Below are 19,604 nucleotides of genomic sequence, written 5' to 3' on the forward strand. Positions count from 1 at the left end.
GTTTAAGCAAAAGAAGATTAAGAGGTGACATGATTGAAGTGTTTAAAATTATGAAGGGAATTAGTACAGTGGATCGAGAGTTGTATTTTAAAATGAGTTCATCAAGAACACGGGGACACAGTTGGAAAGTTGTTAAGGGTAAATTTCGCAAAACATTAGGAAGTTTTTCTTTACACAAAGAACGATAGACACTTGGAATAAGCTACCAAGTAGTGTGGTAGACAGTAAGACGTTAGGGACTTTCAAAACTCGACTTGATGTTTTCTTGGAGGAAACAAGTGGATAGGACTGGCAAGCTTTGTTGGGCTGAATGGCCAGTTCTCGTCTAGATTGTTCTAATGTTCTAATGTAACCAAGCATTAGCTCACACACTTAATCAGTTTCCGTGCATGGAATTCGTTCAGTCATGGCTTTTCCGTTCATGAATGAGCGACCAATTGATATCAGTGCGCAAATTATAAGAACAGAATTTCATATAGAGAGGGTTTTGCGCGATCGACAAGATTCTTTATTGCTCCCGGAGGAAATTTTTTTCGAAAGATACCGCTTTAGCCAAGGGGGAATATTGTACCTCAAAGATTTATTAGCACCTTATATTCAAAGTCAAACTAGGCAAAGTCGGGCTCTCACAACTACACAGACAGTATGCATTGCTTTGAGTTTTTTTGCAAGTGGCACTTTTTTTATATACTGTAGGTGATGCAGAAAATCTATCTAAAAGTGCAGTTTGCCAGGTAATTCGTAAAGTCTGTTTGGCTCTGAAATATTTCCTTCGGGTTTTCATAGTGTTTCCTGGACACCTGCATGTGCAGACAATAAAAAAAGCGTTTCATGTCATTGCAGGTACACAGGCAAAAACACCCACAGTTCCATAAAGAATCTCACAATCAGCCTAACATTCTCATTACCCAGGATTTCCAAATGTGATTGGGGCACATGGGACTAATCAGAGTGGAGTCTGATCAAACATTATTTGGAAAATGTACCTCTCCTCCTGATGACTAATCAGACACAGTGTCTTCATCAAATATTTTACCATCGTCAATATCTTGTTGGTCAGACACAAGCTCTAGAGATATGACATTCCCTGCAACTGACCCAACAAAAAAAATGCCCTCAGAAACAAGGCAATGGGCATTTTGCTGAAAAGCCAACTCTTCTGCAGGGGTTAGGTCTGGACCGTGTGGACCTCCACCTGTTTTTTGCTTGTCTGCTTTCTTATTAGCTTAAAATTAATGTTTTTAATATTATATATGATTCTTTATGTCAACAATTCTTTAAATATTTATATACCAATATTTACCAATTTGAAGTATATTCTTGTACTTCCCTTTAACCTGTTTCCATGTTCTCCTTGTGCTCACATTTGATCTGGATTTATGACATATTAAATAATAATTAATCTGGCACATAGGAAATGAAACGCTACATTCAGTAAGTACAATGCACATTACTTAGTGTTTAATTTGTCGGCCACTTTTTGCCAGCCGTCTTTTCTGGTTTGCGCTGTTTTTGCAGTGTTACCCCTTGTGCATATTAAATCTTGAAATTCTTTATATCCTTCGAATAAAAGGTCCTGCTCCGCTTGTGTGAAAAAAAATGCACCCGTTCTTTCGTCATTTTGTTACAGCTTATCAAAGACTTCCTGATCATGTTTTCTAGACTCAATATATATGGGCTTTTCAATCAGTGCAGATGCGCGCATTCATCTCAGATGATTAGATACAGCTAGACTAATCTACTACACGGCTGCATTTGAAAAACTGACTTATCCCGGATGAGCTTCACTGGCATTAACTCATCCAAGGTGAGGCATCTTGGACATACGGAAAATACCCCCCTGATGTCATCACAATGAGAGTTAAGTTAAGCTGTTCCCTAAACACCCACATTGTAGTTTTGTGTCCCTTTGGTTGATCTATGTGAAACCCTGGTGAAAGTAGGGATCGCTTGACAGCTAAGCACCACACTTTACTTGAATGTCAAGAAGATATGACCTTAGTTTGGATGATGTGATGACTGCTATGATTTGGATTCTTTTTAAATTTTTTCCTCATCTCCTTTTTATATTTTACTAGTAAAATACCCGCGCTTTGCAGCGGAGAAGTAGTGTGTTAAAGAAGTTATGAAAAAGAAAAGGAAACATTTTAAAAATAATGTAACATGATTGTCAATGTAATTGTTTTGTCACTGTTATGAGTGTTGCTGTCATATATATATATATATATATATATATATATATATATATATACACACAGACACACACACATATAAACATATATACATATAAACATATCTACATATACACATATCTACATATACACATATCTACACATACACATATCTATATACATATATATACATACATACATACAGATAAATATACATATATATATACACACATACACATACATATACATATATACACACACATATATATATACATATACACATATATATATAAACATACATACATACATATATATCTACAGTACATATATATATATACTCTATATAGCAAAATCCCCGCGCTTCGCAGCGACAAAGAACTGCTTTTAAATTTTTATTAAGAAGACAAGAAAACCTTTTTAAACTGAGGGAAAATATACCAATAACTTAAGGATCTCTTCTCATCTGAATTGAAATGGGAGATCAGTGGGTATAAAGGGGATGCGAGGAATACATTGAGTGTGGAGAAACTCTAGAGACAGCGTGTGTATTAACTTGTGGATTTTTCTGTGAGTATTTGGTGGCAACGTGACGAAGTTGCTTCCACAAGACCGCGTTAGCTGTGGAGCTCAACTCAGAGCGTATTCTTTTCCTACCTTGTCAATGGTGTAATGCGTTTTTTGAACAGGTTTGATGTACGGAAGCGATCACTCGTACTGCGTTCAGTCAGTTCACATGAGCTGCTCTCTTGTGATGTTGCGATGTTCACGGCTTTATTTAATGTTAGCTAAGACCCAGCACTTAAAAGTTTCTCGCTACAGCAATTTTAACTTCGTTACCAAATGATCCAAAGTCTCGTTTATATTTCGTGTCTTCTCATTAAACTTGTATCTCGCGAATAAAGTATTTGGCGTTTTTCTTCAGCGCTCTTTGGGAGCTCTTCCTTCTTTTCTACGTACTGCGGTCACAGTCAGTTCACGTGATTACATGGGAGGCGTGATGATGTCACATGCAGCTTCGCCCCTCACGGCCATCGAGCTAACGTCCACTACAGTATATGGATAAAATAGGTTCCAGTTATGACCATTACACGTAGAATTTCGAAATAAAACCTGCCTACCTTTTGCAAGTAAGCTGTAAGGAATGAGCCTGCCAAATTTTAGCCTTCTACCTACACGGGAAGTTGGAGAATTAGTGATGAGTGAGTCAGTGAGTAAGTGAGTCAGTGAGGGCTTTGCTTTTTATTAGTATAGATTAGAATACAGTGGTACCTTGAGATACGAGTGGACCAAAGTACGAGTTTTTTCAGTTAAGTGCCATCTCTAGGTCAATTATTTGCCTTGAGTTACGAGCCAAAATTCGAAATACAAGCCATCAAAGAGCTTGTCGCCGCATATTGCGAGGAACTGACGACAGAGGAGTTGACAGAACTACAGACGCAGCAACATATGGAGGTTCTGCAGGAGATCGGTATCGCGAAGGAGGTTATCTCTTAAAGTGAGATAAAGGAAGTGTTTGCAATGTGGGAAAAAGTTTCGAACTTTAAAGAAAAGAAACACCCTGACAAAGTTGCAACTGATCGCGCAGTGACGTAGTTAATGACACTTGCCTAACGCTTGATTTTATTGAAAAGAAACAACCTGTTAAATTTGCAACTGATCGTGCAGTGGCGCTAGTTAATGACACTTGCCTAACTCGTTTCAGAAACATTTTGAAGGGGAGGACTAAACAAAGTTCCTTGGACAAGTTTCTATTGAAACGCCCTCCGAATGAAAGTGCCAAAAGTGTGGCAAAAAAGAAAAAAACTAATGAAGAAGAAAATTAAGTTAAGCAAAAGTGAAGTGAAAGAAAAAAACATTACAATACGCTAATCAGCTTCATCAGCGTCTGTTTATTTCTTTAGATTCTCTTCTATGTATTAGGTTTTATTTTGTTTGTATACAATATTTGTTCATTACAAATATATTTTTCTTATGTTGAAAACATTTAACAAAAAATTGGGGTGGTTTTTTGTGGGCTGCCACAAATTAATCTCATTTCAATTAATTTCAATGGGGAAAATTGATTTTAGATAAGAGCATTTTGACTTACGAGCCCGGTCACAGAACGAATTAAACTTGTATCTCAAAGTATCACTGTACAGGCTTTTGGAGTTGTAGAACCCAATTTTGGTATCAGTTTTCCGATTAGAAATCATTTTTCTAATATAATACTTTTTATGTCTTTCTTTGGGCTTCACCATTTTGCATATCAGTTTTTATGACATTTCTTTGAAACATCCCATAATGCATCACCACAGCAATATAAAATGTCAGCAGCATGCAATTCCTGGTCATCCAAGATTCCGGATAAATCTAAAGAATTTAGGCAGGTTTGTTGCTATTCATTGTCAACGCTTTAGATGCTTTTTCAGGTTTCAACTTTGATATTTCTTATTTAGTGTTTAGCATGAATGAAAATTAGGATGGATTATCAGTTATGACCTTTTGCTTTGCATTTTTTTGACGTCTATTTTTCAAAAAGCTTGCCGTTTTCTTTGTCATACATAACAAAACACTTATCGTAACATGAGTGAAATGTATCTATTGTGGTCTCCTTGTTCACAAGCTGGTTAAGCAAGCTGAAAAAACAAAGATGGTGTTGGGTAAAAAATAACTGTTATAAAACTAATGCCAACATTGGGTTCTACAACTCCAAAAACCTTTATTCCAAAGAGAAATGTAACTAATATAGCTCAAAGAAATAACAAAATAATTCAAAATGACCAGTGACATTCTTTGAACAGGGGTGCAAGAGACTTGTGTTTAACAATTTACAAACAATTCACAACTGCAAAGAAATCCAAGACTTGGATTTTAATCAGACATGATTTTATCCCAGTCACTTGTTTGTAGGTGTTTCTGACATTCACGATAAATTTTGACGTAAGTATTTGATACCTTTTTGAATATTATTGTTATTAGCCATATTTATTCAAACGATAAGGTCCCAATGTTATGATCTAAATAAAACTAATGTTATTTTTGTTTTAATTTTTTGATGAATTTGTTATGTAGAATTTTTTATTGTTGTGTTCTTTAAAATATCACTTCAAATCAAGCTGCTAATAGTAGAACAGAGAGTTCAAATCCAGGTTCAGTCACCAGTTGTGTGGGGTTGTCACATTATCTCTCTATCTGCCTGAGTTCTTCTAACAGTTCTTCTGAGCTGGCATCTCTCCATAGGCCACTTTTGAAAGAGTGCCTACTTAGAGATGCAAGTTTGCTTAAATGGAATAATTGGGTATGTCCTGTGATTGAATGCCATGCTATCTATGGTAGGTTCCTGCTGAGTGTTGAATACTACCTGGGTATAACCCTTTTCAACATGTAATTTAAGTTCAATGGCATGTTTTTTTATCACAGTAACTAGAATATTGGAATTCATATTCTTTTTTTAATTCTCAAAGTAATAATAACATAAAATTGGAAGAAATAAAACTTATACCTAATTTAGTTTCAGAGTATAGAAGTAACAGCAGCTGACAGTTTGATTTCCCATTATTTTGGAGGGAGGGATTGTACTGCCAGCTCGAGCACGGTCTCTGAAAACACACTCCAGCTGCTCCCCAGCCCACATAGCCTCTCAGCAGGATGCTTCCCAGGGGTTTAGTGATCTGGTAGGTGAGAACTGTTGGTATATAATTAGTGAGAGAGGCTTTTAGGGCTCACTTAAATGTAAAGATACAGTTAGGTCTAAACCTTCCTACTGTTTCCTCCAAATGCAATTGAACAGACCACTAACGAAAAAGGATTAATTTACACAAGTAGCTGAATATTTTAAAAACATATCAAGTAATTATTTTAATTTTGTATATTTATCATGTTAGCTAAATAGTACCACTGGAAAATACAATGATTTTGGGGTTTATAAAACCAGGGTGCTCAATTTTGTTTTTAAATTTCTGCATTGGGCACAATTCATTTTACTGTCTCACCTTCGGTAGGCTGCAGAATGCAATTAACTCAGCACTGAGAATGCATTTCCAATGGGAGATGGAAAAACCACATAATAGAGCAAATGACACAATATGTATGTCCTTATATAATGTCTTTGAATTGTATTGATATGCTGAATCAGTGTTGTATTTTGTGTCTGACTGCATATCTTCACACGTTTCAAATTCTTGAACATCTGCTCATTAAAAGGTCATTAGTGGCACTGCAGATTTAGCCGAGGGAAAATGTAGTAATGATTTAAAGAATATGTTGAGCTATTTTTCTGATTGTTCAGGGTCTTGAAATGATCTCAAGTCGAAAATTAATTATTCATCCATCTGTCCAATTATTTTCAGACCCTGTTTTATACTGACTAAAGTTGCTCTTGAGAAAGCACCATACAGGATATTGAACTGCATGTAGATAGTTAGACGGACTAATTATTAACACATGTGAGTTGAATTAAATTCATTCTTATAAAGCGTATTGATGTAGACAGGCTTAAAACATTACAAGAATAAACAGCACAAAACCCACATGTTAATAATAATAATAAAACATGTACACGACATAACACTAAAGAACACCAATAATAAGTTAGTAAATGCCTATGCAACACATATATATGCATTATATACAGACATGCATTTTAAAACAAAATGAACAAATGCACATGAGGTATTGGGGTCTGTGGTGGAGTTCAGTTTAACTGTAAATTCACGTAGGTGAAAGTAAGAAACAAATTGACCAGAAGGTCATAATAATGGCTTCCTCTGCCTGGGAATTGAGCTTGTGAGGATGTAGCTTCATCTTTTTTTGATGGTGGATCAAGACTGGACCTTGACTGCCAATCTGCATCATCTTTAAATAGCAGCAGTAGCAGAAGGGGAGGGGCTTCCAATGGTGTCAGGGTTCCTCCTAGTTTTCTTCCTCTGTTATAAAGGTGGAAAAAGGAAAGGCTGTTAGCACTGGTATTCCTCCACTCTCAACCTCTATTGTACCTACCTGATTTACAGGAATGTCACAACCTGTTCGCCATCATATCTATCTATCTATCTATCTATCTATCTATCTATCTATCTATCTATCTATCTATCTATCTATCTATCTATCTATCTATCTATCTATCTATACACACACTGATCAAAAAAATTAAAGGAACATTTTGAAAACACATCAGATCTCAATGGGAAAATAATCCTGCTGGATATCTATACTGATATGGACTGGTAATGTGTTAGGAATGAAAGGATGGCACATTGTTTGATGGAAATGAACGTTATCAACCAACAGAGGGCTGAATTCAAAGACACCCTGGAAATCAAAGTGAAAAAATGATGAGGCAGGCTAGTCCATTTTGCCAAAATTTCATTGCTGCAACTCAAAATTCAACTCAGTAGTTTTAATGGCCCCCACGTAACGATGGATGTGTCCTGGGGGATCTCCTCCCAGATCTGGACCAGGGGATCACTGAGCTCCTGGACAGTCTGAGGTACAACCTGGCAGCATTGGATGGACTAAAACATAATGTCCCAGAGGTATTCTATTGGATTTAGGTCAGGCAAGCGTGAGGGCCAGTCAATGGTATCTATTCCTTCATCCTCCAAAAGCTGCCTGCATACTCTCGCCACATGAAGCTGGGCATTGTCGTGCATCAGGAGGAACCCAGGACCCACTGCACCAGCATAGGGTCTGACAATGGGTCCAAGGATTTCATCCTGATACCTAATGGCAGTCAAGGTACTGTTGTCTAGCCTGGAGAGGTCTGTGGATCCCTCCATGGATACACCTCCCCAGACAATCACTGACCCACCACTGAACCGGTCATGCTAAACGATGTTACAGACAGCATAACATTCTCTACAGCTTCTCCAGACACTTTCACATCTATCACATGTGATCATTGTGAACCTGCTCTCATCTGTGAAAAGCACAGGGTGCCAATGGTGGACCTGCCAATTCTGGTATTCTATGGGAAATGCCAATCGAGCTCTGCAGTGCCGGGCAGTGAGCACAGGGCCCACTAGAGGATGTTGGGCCCTCAGGCCACCCTCATGAAATCTGTTTCTGATTGTTTGGTCAGAGACATTCACACCAGTGACCTTCTGGAGGTCATTTTGTAGGGCTCTGGCAGTGCTCATCCTGCTCCTCCTTGCCCAAAGGAGCAGATACCAGTCCTGCTGATGGATTAAGGACCCTCTACGGCCCTGTCCACCTCTCCTAGAGTAACCGCCTGTCTCCTGGAATCTCCTCCATGCCCTTAAGACTGTGCTAGGAGACACAGCAAACCTTCTGGCAATAGCTTGTATTGCCATCCTGGAGAGGTTGAACTACCTGTGCAACCTCTGTAGGGTCCAGGTATCGCCTCATGCTACCAATAGTGACACTGACCGTAGTCAAATGCAAGACTTGTGAAAAAACAGTCAGAAAAGATGAGAAGGGAAAAATGTCAGTGGCCTGTTGAACTATTCCTGTTTTGGGGGTCGTTTCATTGTTGCCCCTCTAGTGAACCTGTTGTTAATTTCATTAACACCAAAGCAGCTGAAACTGATTAACAACCCCCTCTGCTACTTAACTGACTAGATCAATAGCCCAGAAGTTTCATTGACTTCATGCTATATTCTGTGTTCCTTTAATTTTTTTCAGCAGTATAAAATATGTATGAATGTATAAAAAAGAAGTGGTGCTGTGATTTGAGTCGCATCTTTAATTTCACTGAATGGGTCTCAGGTCTCTAAAAATAATTTATAAATAATTTTGGGGGGGTTTCAGACCCAAGAATCCAATGGCCAGATTTATTTTTTATTTCAATGCATCTTTACTCATGTTAGTTATTGTTGCATTATCCTGTGTTTCCATCTTGTTTTTTCTATAGACATCCCCATTTTGGGACTTTAGTGTAGATGGTAGCTGCAGTATGCAGTTTTTACAGGTAACATTAGGGATTATAGATGTCATGACATCACAGATCAAGGGGATTAAAGATCACCTTCATACTTCCTGCTTTGTCCAAGTTTGTGGATTCACCCGAATACACTAGTAAAATTTGTTTTCTAAAATGCTCTCTAATTTGATTTTCTTTTTCTGACTGTGATTTTGTTGTTTCTGGTTATGGGAACTTCATGATACTGATCCTCTTGTTCCATTTCTTGACAACAATTATTGTTTCATGTCCTTGGTATAGTTTATTAGATTATTTGTCTCCTGTTAAGACCTTGATTTGCTTCTTATAACCTTGCCCTCTCTGCTGATTCTAATACCTTAATTCAACTGCCATGCCATGCAGTTAAGTACAGGATGGCGCAACCAGTAGACCTAGTCTTTCCAATTTATAACAGTCACACAAGGAGGACAGCAGTTCACTACAACTTGGTGAAGGAAATATGCAGGATTACCTGGAGTACCCCTATAACACCAGGACTTTGGGTGGTCACTGGGGAATCTGGAAGTAACCAACTGACAGAAGAAAAGAAGGCCAGAGTTGCAGAAGTAGAGTGGTGTGTTTTAAACAAGGTGAGCAGTGAACTGGAGTTTTGATTTTCACATCACTTGTCTGCATAATGTGCGTGCAAGTGTGGGAGTAAACATTCACGTAATGTTAGCTTTGCTAAGGAACTTAATTTATCTGGATATTTGGGTGTTTTTGTGTGACCTGTCTTCTATTTTCCTTCTCTACAGGTTTTCACAAATGCATGACTGTCTCATTGTGATCCCCTCAGGTGCTATCACTTGTCAAAATGCAGCAATACAGTCTTAAACAACATATTTAATGTGAGCCTCAAAGTCACCAGCTGCCAGGGAAAATAAATTAGCAGTGAACTGCCTAAAATGAAACATCAACACATCAGAAGTCACTCTTGACAATTAAGAATCATATGGCTTCCAGGTGTGAAAGGACAACTCGCAATAACATGGAAAAATAACCATGAAAAAGCCATACATTACATAATTCAAGCATAGAACTCTGGAGCTGTCAGGCAGCAGAACTAAATACTGTGCCACCATATGTTTTTTTTTTGGTAGCACGAGCCTGGCAAACCATTGAAACAATGTTTCTCCACATGATCTTTTCTTAAGATAGGTCTTTGAACTTCTTTAAAACAGGGGTATCATAGTTTTAAGCCACTTTATGAAGCAGGGATTGTTTTCTATTATCTCCTCTTCCACCAAGTAATAGGAATACACGTACAGCTTCATAGATGGTTAGTAACTTCATACAGAGATGGCAGACTCCCCCCTCATGTTTCGACAGAGAATTAAGATTACAAGGTGTACCGCAGTCACATTCTGATTGCCGAAAAATCCTGAGTTCAAAGTATTCCTGGCACAATATCTGCTTGCTTTTCTCAAGCTATTGTGGTAACTTCTACATCTAAGTCTCTTAGAGTGAACACAAAGCAAACAAAAAAAAATGGCAACACTCTTTATTCTCCCGAGATTAAGATGGATACAATACCTAACATAAATTCTTAAATTTCATAAAATTCTTAAAGAAAAGCAGGAAATGGAGTAATATAAAATAAAAAAAACTCAATTTGAATGTATATGGAAGAAAATGAAATTAATCCTTGGTACATGCAAAGTTTGGCCAACATATAGTAAGTCGGGAATCCTAGCCTTTCTCTGCTCATCAGGCTGTATAGGATAGTTTTTATTATGAGGGTGGAAATGTATGATGGACAATAACAACAACATTTATATATATATAGCACCTTTTCATACAAATGATGTAGCTCAAAGTGTTTTACAAGATGAAGAAAGAGAAAAAAGAAAAATATAAAAACAAGATTAGGCAATACTAAGTAATATAGAATAAAGTATGGTCGAATGGGCAGGAGGACAGAAAAAACAAACAAAAAAAAAAAAACTCCAGGGGCAGAAGAAACAAAAAACAAAATCTGCAGGGGTTCCAAGGCCATGAAACCGCCAGCCTCCACTGTGTATTTTGCCTAACATAAATGATCTCAATCAGTCCTTATGGTTTTCAGGCTTCACACGGAAGAATTTGATGATGATGGTCATGTGGACATCTCGCCTTCAATCCATCAATGTAGGGACATCTCAGTGCTTTGATCAGGTGGTGGTGGCACAGATCACCACCACAGAAAACCAGAAAAAGAACAGCAGAAAAAGTAGGGTTTAATATGGATTTCGGAGCCACCATGAATGATAACAATAATTAAATGCATATAGAGAATATCAAGGTTACACTAAAATGAAGCTATAAGAAAGCCCTGTTAAAATATTAAGTTTTTAGCAATTTTTTAAAGTTTATGACTAATATCCTCATTAAATCCATTTTTGCCAATCACTAAGATTTCTGTCTTTACTGACACTATAACCTTTCACTGTTGATCACATTAGTCCATGGTCAGGTTGTGTTGCTAAGTGAGTAGAAGTTGGTATATCTCATTGTACAACTTTTCCAGTGATTTTCTATTGTGGCCTTCATTTACATAATCTTAGCTAGTCAGGGGCACACTCCTGTGAAGCTGGCTGCCAAATGAGACATACCCAAAGACTCACTGCAACTAGTTTACAAATGGCTCAAATAAAATCATTTGTTTTTAGTCATTGGGGCAGGCTCTGTGTGCATGAGCACAGACAACTCATGAATGCTTATCCAGACATAAAATGCATTTAATGAAATGAGGAGGAATAAGAAACACGTGTTTTGGACCTCAAACAGAAGAGAAACTCGAACGTCTGAGGTCTTGTGTTTTTTATACCACAACAAAATAGATAAAAGAAAAAAGGGCGAAGATTGCAATTAACCCTTTGTACAACATGGACTCTGTCAGGCTGTCACAAAAAGGAATGAGGATGACAGCACTGGAATATTGACACTCAGCACTGGAATACTGGTCAATGTGACACAGGCAGCGATTTTCAGTTCAATGACGAGATCAGCAACTGCGGTCAGCAAAACTGAAGTTGTGTGATGTGACATGGGTTTTAGACTGCAAGTTTTCATCTTGGTATGGCAGAAAAAGGAGAACAAAGCTTTTTGTGTTATATTAAATTATATAAAATTTTCATCTTCATTCTTTGTTAACTTTTTAGTTTCTTGCTACAAGTTCACTCAAGGATAATTAATATATTGTTAAGACAAGACACAGAAATGTAAAAAGAGTTGGGGGTTGGACAAATAAACATCTAATTTAATCACTTTTTGTTATTTTTACCAGCATTTAATGCTTTACGAAATGATTCACCCAAAACTGAATTCACAAAATGTTGCAAAATAATTGGTTAAGTGATCAGCAAAATTCATGGTGTTAGCACATATATTTTCATCTCATCTGCAACATTTTTCTCCATTTGCAAAAGCATCTGTGAAGGGAGACACAACAAGAGAGCACTTACCTGCAAGCACTTCTACATTTCTTAAATCCATTAGCTGATGTGACCCCTTGGAGGTCTCTGGAAGGAGCCTGGCTTGGATAATTGTAAAGAGTTGGGGTAACTGAGCGCAGATGATGATACCTCACATACGTTTTATGAGGTGGAGGTGGCAGTGTGAGTGTCTACACAGGTGAGAGTCCATGGAGCCATGGTTGATTGGAGTTGTGCTGAAGGGTGGCCAAGGAAGGAATTACCCTTAGAGAGCAATATTTGGTTTTTTTTCACCCCAAATAAACAAATCTTACTTTCATAATTACTAAATCAGTTGTAGGGGCAATTTTGTAAAACATCGTGTAAAATGAAATTTGGCTGTTTCACTCATCATTACAAATGATATAGATATGGTAAAAATGTAAAAAAGAAAAAAAAAAAACATTGGTGATACGATTACACTATTGTGCCTCTGTCACTCACTTGTGTTTGGTTTTTTGGGAGATATATTCTGGAGGCTAGAAGTGGAGGTATTAATGATATGCCAGAGATGGCTTTAGTTAAGATTGTCTCAGTTGTAGTGATGTCTAATGCGTAAGAATAGGAGAGGCCGTTAATCCCGTGTTTCCGTCAAACCCTTCGCTGTAAGTCTTGCGATATACTCCTTCAATTGACAGTACACTATTTAAATAAAAAGATAACACTTACTGATGGTCACAGTGTGATGTTAAGTTGTTCTTTTTGTGTTACACATAAAGACTTGCCATGCTCCTAATTTATATACAGTAGCAGTTCATTTGGGAGGATTATAGCCCCTACCTCAAAGCAATGCCAAATGGATTATACTAATTACTTACTCAACATAACATTCCCACTGGAAAACCAGAGGCACAAAGAGATCTACTGGATAATGTAAACTATCACCCCTCAAGTCTGCATGCAATATTTTGGTGGTGATCGATGACCAGCTGTCCTTCACAGACCATGTTGCGATAGTCTCTCATTCTATAAAACCTCCTCAGGATCAGACCACATCTGATAGACTATACAAGCTTTTGTCCAAGCTTTGGTCTTGTCACACTGGACTACTGCAATTCTGTACTCACAGGAAGTACCACCATGTGTCACCAGTAACATTGTGATTCAAAATGCAGTGGCACAGTTTGAGCTGAACACGGTGAGGTGGACACTCCTCTTTTGAGAGCACTGCAATGACTCCCAGTAGCAGCATGTATTAAACTCAGATCCTTAATTCTTACCTACAGTCTGCATCTATATATCTGGAGACACTTTTGAAGTCCTACGGTCCTTCTCGACCATTCCGGTTTACTGAAAAACAGCACAAGACGATGCCACCTCTGTGGCATCACATCTCAATCCAGATGTTTTTCATATATAGATCCTAGCTGGTGAGACACACTACCCACTTCCATTCCAACATCTGAATCCCTTATTCTGTGTAAGAAGCATTTGAAGACTCTCTCGTTTAGTGAATTGCTGTCTAGCTCATGTGAACTGTTGCAAATTAAGAATTGTAACTCGCTTGTATTTTCTTCTGAAATCTTCTCTTGTGATGATCAACTCTTAAGCTTGTCCTGTAACCCAAACACTCCCCCATAAGTTGCTTCTGCTAAGCCAATAAATGTAAATGCATAGTGAGCTCTGAAATAGTCTCCTTCTTTGATGACAGGGCCTATCCTCTCAAAAATAAAAAAAAAGTCTTGTGTGAATATATCAGTCCAAACAATTCACTCACTGCGTGTTTAATAGCACCACCTTGAGTCAAGCAATGTTGTTTTGAGACATTCAGAAATTTTAATTTACTTTTACATGTTGAAACTGTAATGCCAATTAGAACATATTCAGAATTTAGATATATGACAAGCCTACCATTTAATGTTATGAGTCAATGCTAACTGGATAAAATTGCAGTTTTCTTGTTCTCCTCCTACACTGTAGTTTGTGGCATTTTAATTTAAGAGAGCATGTGGTGTTATTAAAGTACAGTGAATAGCTTTAATTAGCTTTGCTTTCAGGGGAGCAACTTCATCTGATGCCTGTTTCACAACTGAGTTACGGTTACTTAGAAGCTAATGAGCATTGGTCTTATAATGAAGGTGTGAAGTTCTCAGAATATCAATAAACCTTTTACCATGACTCTTTACACATCACATTGTTTTAGCTCTTTCCCTTGCATTTATTCGACAAGGTAAGCGCATATCAAAGTAATTAAATAATTCTAGGAAATGGCTTAGACATTCAAAACCAGACCTCAATACAACCATTAAGAAACAAACTGGTACAACACTTAGTTATGATTTTTTTAATAAAATATTTTACTGCCTATCTAGGGACACTGGTATTTGGAAACAGCTGATAGATATTATTCTGCTGCTGCTCTTCCAGGTTACAGGACATCATACTGGTGGTTCAAGAATTTGACTTACTTGTACTAATCGACATGTAATTAAAGAAGTACATTTATTGCAAGGTCCTTCATAGTCAGATATTCATCAATTCATTTACTGAACAAACTAAATTAATTTTCCAGGGCAATCAAAGTCTATCAAGAAGGGCATCATCTGCACAAAAGAATACGGCTTACGTCAGGGTGCAGTACCTCACATCAAACCAAGCAACCTGACTAACACATTAATCATTTGGATCAGGAAGGACAATCAGATAAACCAGAGAAAAATCCACATGGGGAAAAATGAGCAAACTCCACAGGAACAGAATATAAATCCAGTTTCATGGAGCTATGATGTAGCAGCTACAACTACTGGCCATTGTGGAACCTCAATTCAGAATTAGTGGTAAAACCTATTACAAACCCCTTCCTGTAATTCCTTGGATTTAGTCCCACTGGATTCAACCAAATGGTCCCAACCTTGACAAAATATAGACTGTCCAGGAGGGGCTGAGCAGTCGGTTGGCCTAAGTTAACAAAATTTGGTAGTCTTGAAATACTGATGACCAAGAACCCAAAGGTTTACTTTCTTCAAGATCTGGCTTGGTGTTTTGTTTTCCTGTCCTCAATTGCCCTCTAGCCATAGCTATGAAAAAAATAATAAACTAATGATTCAAATACATCATCACTTTAACATCATTTAAGTAAATCTGAATATTTTATTTACTTGATTTTTTTATATTAATATTTTTACTTTTCACTGCCATACCTGTTGAATGTCTTTTTTATCTTCATATATAAAATATCATTTTTTTAATGTTTTGTGAAGTACTATGAATTGCATTCAATGTATGAAATATACTGTTTAAAAAATGTATTACTATTAGTATTATAATATACCATACCATTTTCCAAAACCGCTTAATCCTGAGCATATCTCTATTATAAAAGAAAAAAAAAAACTTGCAACGAGACAAGACTTTTTTCTGGGGACGAGACGTGATCTTTGAAGAGAGATCTTTTGAAGAGAAAGAGAGAGAGAGACAGAGACACTTTCACTTACCGCGAGATGGACAAGTCACGTCATACTTACAACCTTCATACACAAGTCCCGTGATACACATGCAGAGCAGGTTAGAGATAATGGAAGTAGGAAAATTCGAAAGTCTAAAACATGAGAGTAAAGATTGCATTAGCGCAAACAAACTGAAAATATTACTCGGAGAAATAACGGAACAGCGAAAAGAGATTGAATATTCAGGTGCTGTACAGGCTTTTTCAGTAAACATTTGAAGCTCCGCACCAAATGCAGATCATGCAGAACGCAGCAGCAGCAAAACAACAGATTCTCAAGCAAAGAGGAGGTGAAACAAAACACCTGTTACTTGTTTCCCAATGTATCACTGTTTGAGAGGGGTTTCTGAGGACCTGCCGCTCAGCCCCCCTCTTTGCAACAGCGCCTACCACTGCCTTGGATGTTGTAGGCAAGCGAATTGCAGATCACGCATTAGGGCAGCAGCAGCATGCCAGCAAAGAGAAGTTAAAAACAAAAATGTATTTGTTTACCATTGCATCACTGTTTAAGAGGGGCTTTGGAGATGCAGCCGCTGGCAGGGGGAAAAAGTAGTTGACAAGCAAAGCGAGCAGGGGGCGAAGTCCCGTAGTTACTGTTATCTTCATCATAATCGTCATATTAAAAGTCCCTGTTAAAGGAAATTTTAGCACAGTTCAGTCCCCGACAGTAAAAGGTTTCTAGGACAAATACAAACAGACATCTGAGTTGCATAATTTGTGGAGAATCTGACACTGATGGTCCAGCAAGTGAGCATGGATTCTTTAATAAATATCATAAGTAGTTACAAAGTGATATGATCCATTTGAGGAGTATACAGTTACAAAGAAAAACTAAATTAAAAGTGTAAAACAGTACAAAGGCTACACAAGGGTGGAGTCAGATATACAGTAAATAATCTACACAATTTCTGCTAAGATAGAAATTAGTGGATAACATAATGGATTGTAGTTTCAACTGCTGAATAACTGAAGAAATATCAAATGACAAAAGACATGGAAAGCATTGCATTGGGTTGTGAAATAAGTTATTTGTTTTTTAATTTATTTATCATTGATGAGATTTAAACTTCAGTACAATAGAAGATACGATAGATAGATAGATAGATAGATAGATAGATAGATAGATAGATAGATAGATAGATAGATAGATAGATAGATAGATACTTTATTAATGCCCAAGGGGAAATTCACATACTCCAGCAGCAGCATACTGATAAAAACAATATTAATTAAAGAGTGATAAAAATGTAGTGCAAGTTAAAAAAATGCAAGGTGAAGAGTGAGAGGCAGGTATAACAGCCTATAATCTAGTATAGTGTTAGAGCCTGCCTTCCTCACCAGTTTGTCCAGGCGTGAGGCATCCCTCTTCTTTATGCTGCCCCCCTAGTACACCACCGCGTAGAAGAGGGTGCTCACCACAACTGTCTGATAGAACATCTGCAGCATCTTATTGCAGATGTTGAAGGACGCCAGCCTTCTAAGGAAGTATAGTCGGCTCTGGCCTTTCTTACACAGAGCATCAGTATTGGCAGTCCAGTCCAATTTATCATCCAGCTTCACTCCCAGGTATTTATAGGTCTGCACCCTCTGCACACAGTCACCTCTGAAAATCACGGGGTCCTGGGCCTTCTAAAATCCACTACCAGCTCCTTGGTTTTGCTGGTGTTCAGGTGTAGGAGGTTTGAGTCGCACCATTTAACAAAGTCCTTGATTAGGTTCCTATATTCCTTCTCCTGCCCACTCCTGATCCTGACTTCTGGTTAACATAGTAAACCTATTATGTGTGATCAAACCTTTATTTTTACGTGTTTGGAAATATTTAGTATCTTTTTTTTAATTTATTGGACTTTTTTATAGAATATGTTAATTTTTTCTATCTTTTTTTCTATCTGTTGTTAACGTCATTTCACTGCCATTTTGAAATCACTGTTGATTGTGACTGTTTTGTCTATGGTTGCCTTGCCTGTTACTGGAAACATGACACAGAGGTCACTTGACATGCTTTGTCATCAAGCTCTGCCTATATAAGATGGTTACCAACCAGCAGCATACATTTGAGTTTAGATTGGAAACGATATCCACCTTGAAAATTAGCTTTAGTAAGGGAAAAGACCATGGGTTAGTTTTAGGACCAGATGCTGTGAATTCACTTTGACTGATTTCTAGTTTCTCCTTCTCCTTAAACATCGTGAATCTCCAGTTTTTTTTTTAATGCTCTTAACACTAGAATTCCAAAAGCCTACAAAAACACTTTTAATCCTGGCCCAACTTAAATCTGTTCTCACCACTCCATCAGCGTTTTTTGTTTTGTAAATGCGTTGATCAGCACAAGCAGCAAGCAGTCTGCTGTCCCATCCACCGCCTTGATGGAGCTCACCTTGGGCAAAAAGTTTCTCCTAGCTCAAGCCAAGGCTCCTTATCTGCATGTAAGGTGCCTGGGCTTGTATAGGGTAAATAATACAGTATATCATTAGTTGGAATACATGCATTTTATGCGTGTTCCATGTCTACAAAGATCTGGGTAAGTGTAGGATGAAAGGAAATGCATGAAATGCAAGAAATGCTGAACACATACCTAAAGCAGAAACTTTTTCCATGTTATACTAATAATGATGTGAAGTGTATAATGTGTGAAGACTTTAGTCCAGATATCAAATAAACATGTGCACTTTTATTCAAGAGTATATCCAAAGAAAAAAAAGCATTTGTTTTACATGTGGCCATCAATGAGTTAAAAACTCAAGCTTAAATGTCAATCAACAGGGAGTTTACATGTATTCCTGAATGGTGCAGAGGTAAGAACTGCTGCTTTATAACCCAAAGGTCCTGGGTTCGAGACTGGGCTCTCTGTGTTTTGAGTAGTGAGCTGCTATTGTTATTATTATTTCTACAATATAATAAAAACATACATTTGATTTGAGTCTGTAACACCAATTGTGAATTTTGGCTACTTGTAAGAGTTAGCGCTTATTTTTTTATTATTCAGTTTTATTCTCTCAGTGACGTTTACGAGGTATAGCAAACTTGCCTCTCCCTCACTAAGTTGATGGCATTTATTTCCATTCTTTTCACAAGAGCAGCACTGTGGCTGATGCCTGCTCAGAACTATTTGTTGTAGCGGCAATCAAAGATACGATGTCCTGTGACCGCTATCAGACTAGACAAATGCAGGACCGTAACAACAGACAGCTTCTTTACAGTGCTTTCACTGGCTAATAGACGGTTGCACCGTAACACAACTCTGCTTGGCACCATAAATTAAAACGGGACTTCAACCTGCAGCTAAAGTCACTTCAGTACGCGAGCATTTCGCCACACTGCTGTTTAGATCTGGAGTGCCATGATAACCGTGTGTATGTGCCCAAAAAAAGCTTTGATTTCAGTCTGTAACAGCCGGTGTAAAGTTTTGCTATCTGTAGAAGATATCACTGAAGGTATATCAGCAGACACACAAATGTTTCAATCTCATTCAAGTGGTTACTAAAATATAAATTATACACTTTAACAAAGGTATAACAAAACAAGTGTACTTTTATTCAAGAATGAAACTGAGTAACAAAAAATTGAAGTAACAACAAGATACCAAGAAGACATTATTCACCAGCGTTTGTGTGTCTGCTGATATGCCTTCAGTGATA

Source organism: Polypterus senegalus, chromosome 6 (genome assembly GCF_016835505.1).
Source record: "Polypterus senegalus isolate Bchr_013 chromosome 6, ASM1683550v1, whole genome shotgun sequence".
Lineage (NCBI taxonomy): Eukaryota > Metazoa > Chordata > Cladistia > Polypteriformes > Polypteridae > Polypterus > Polypterus senegalus.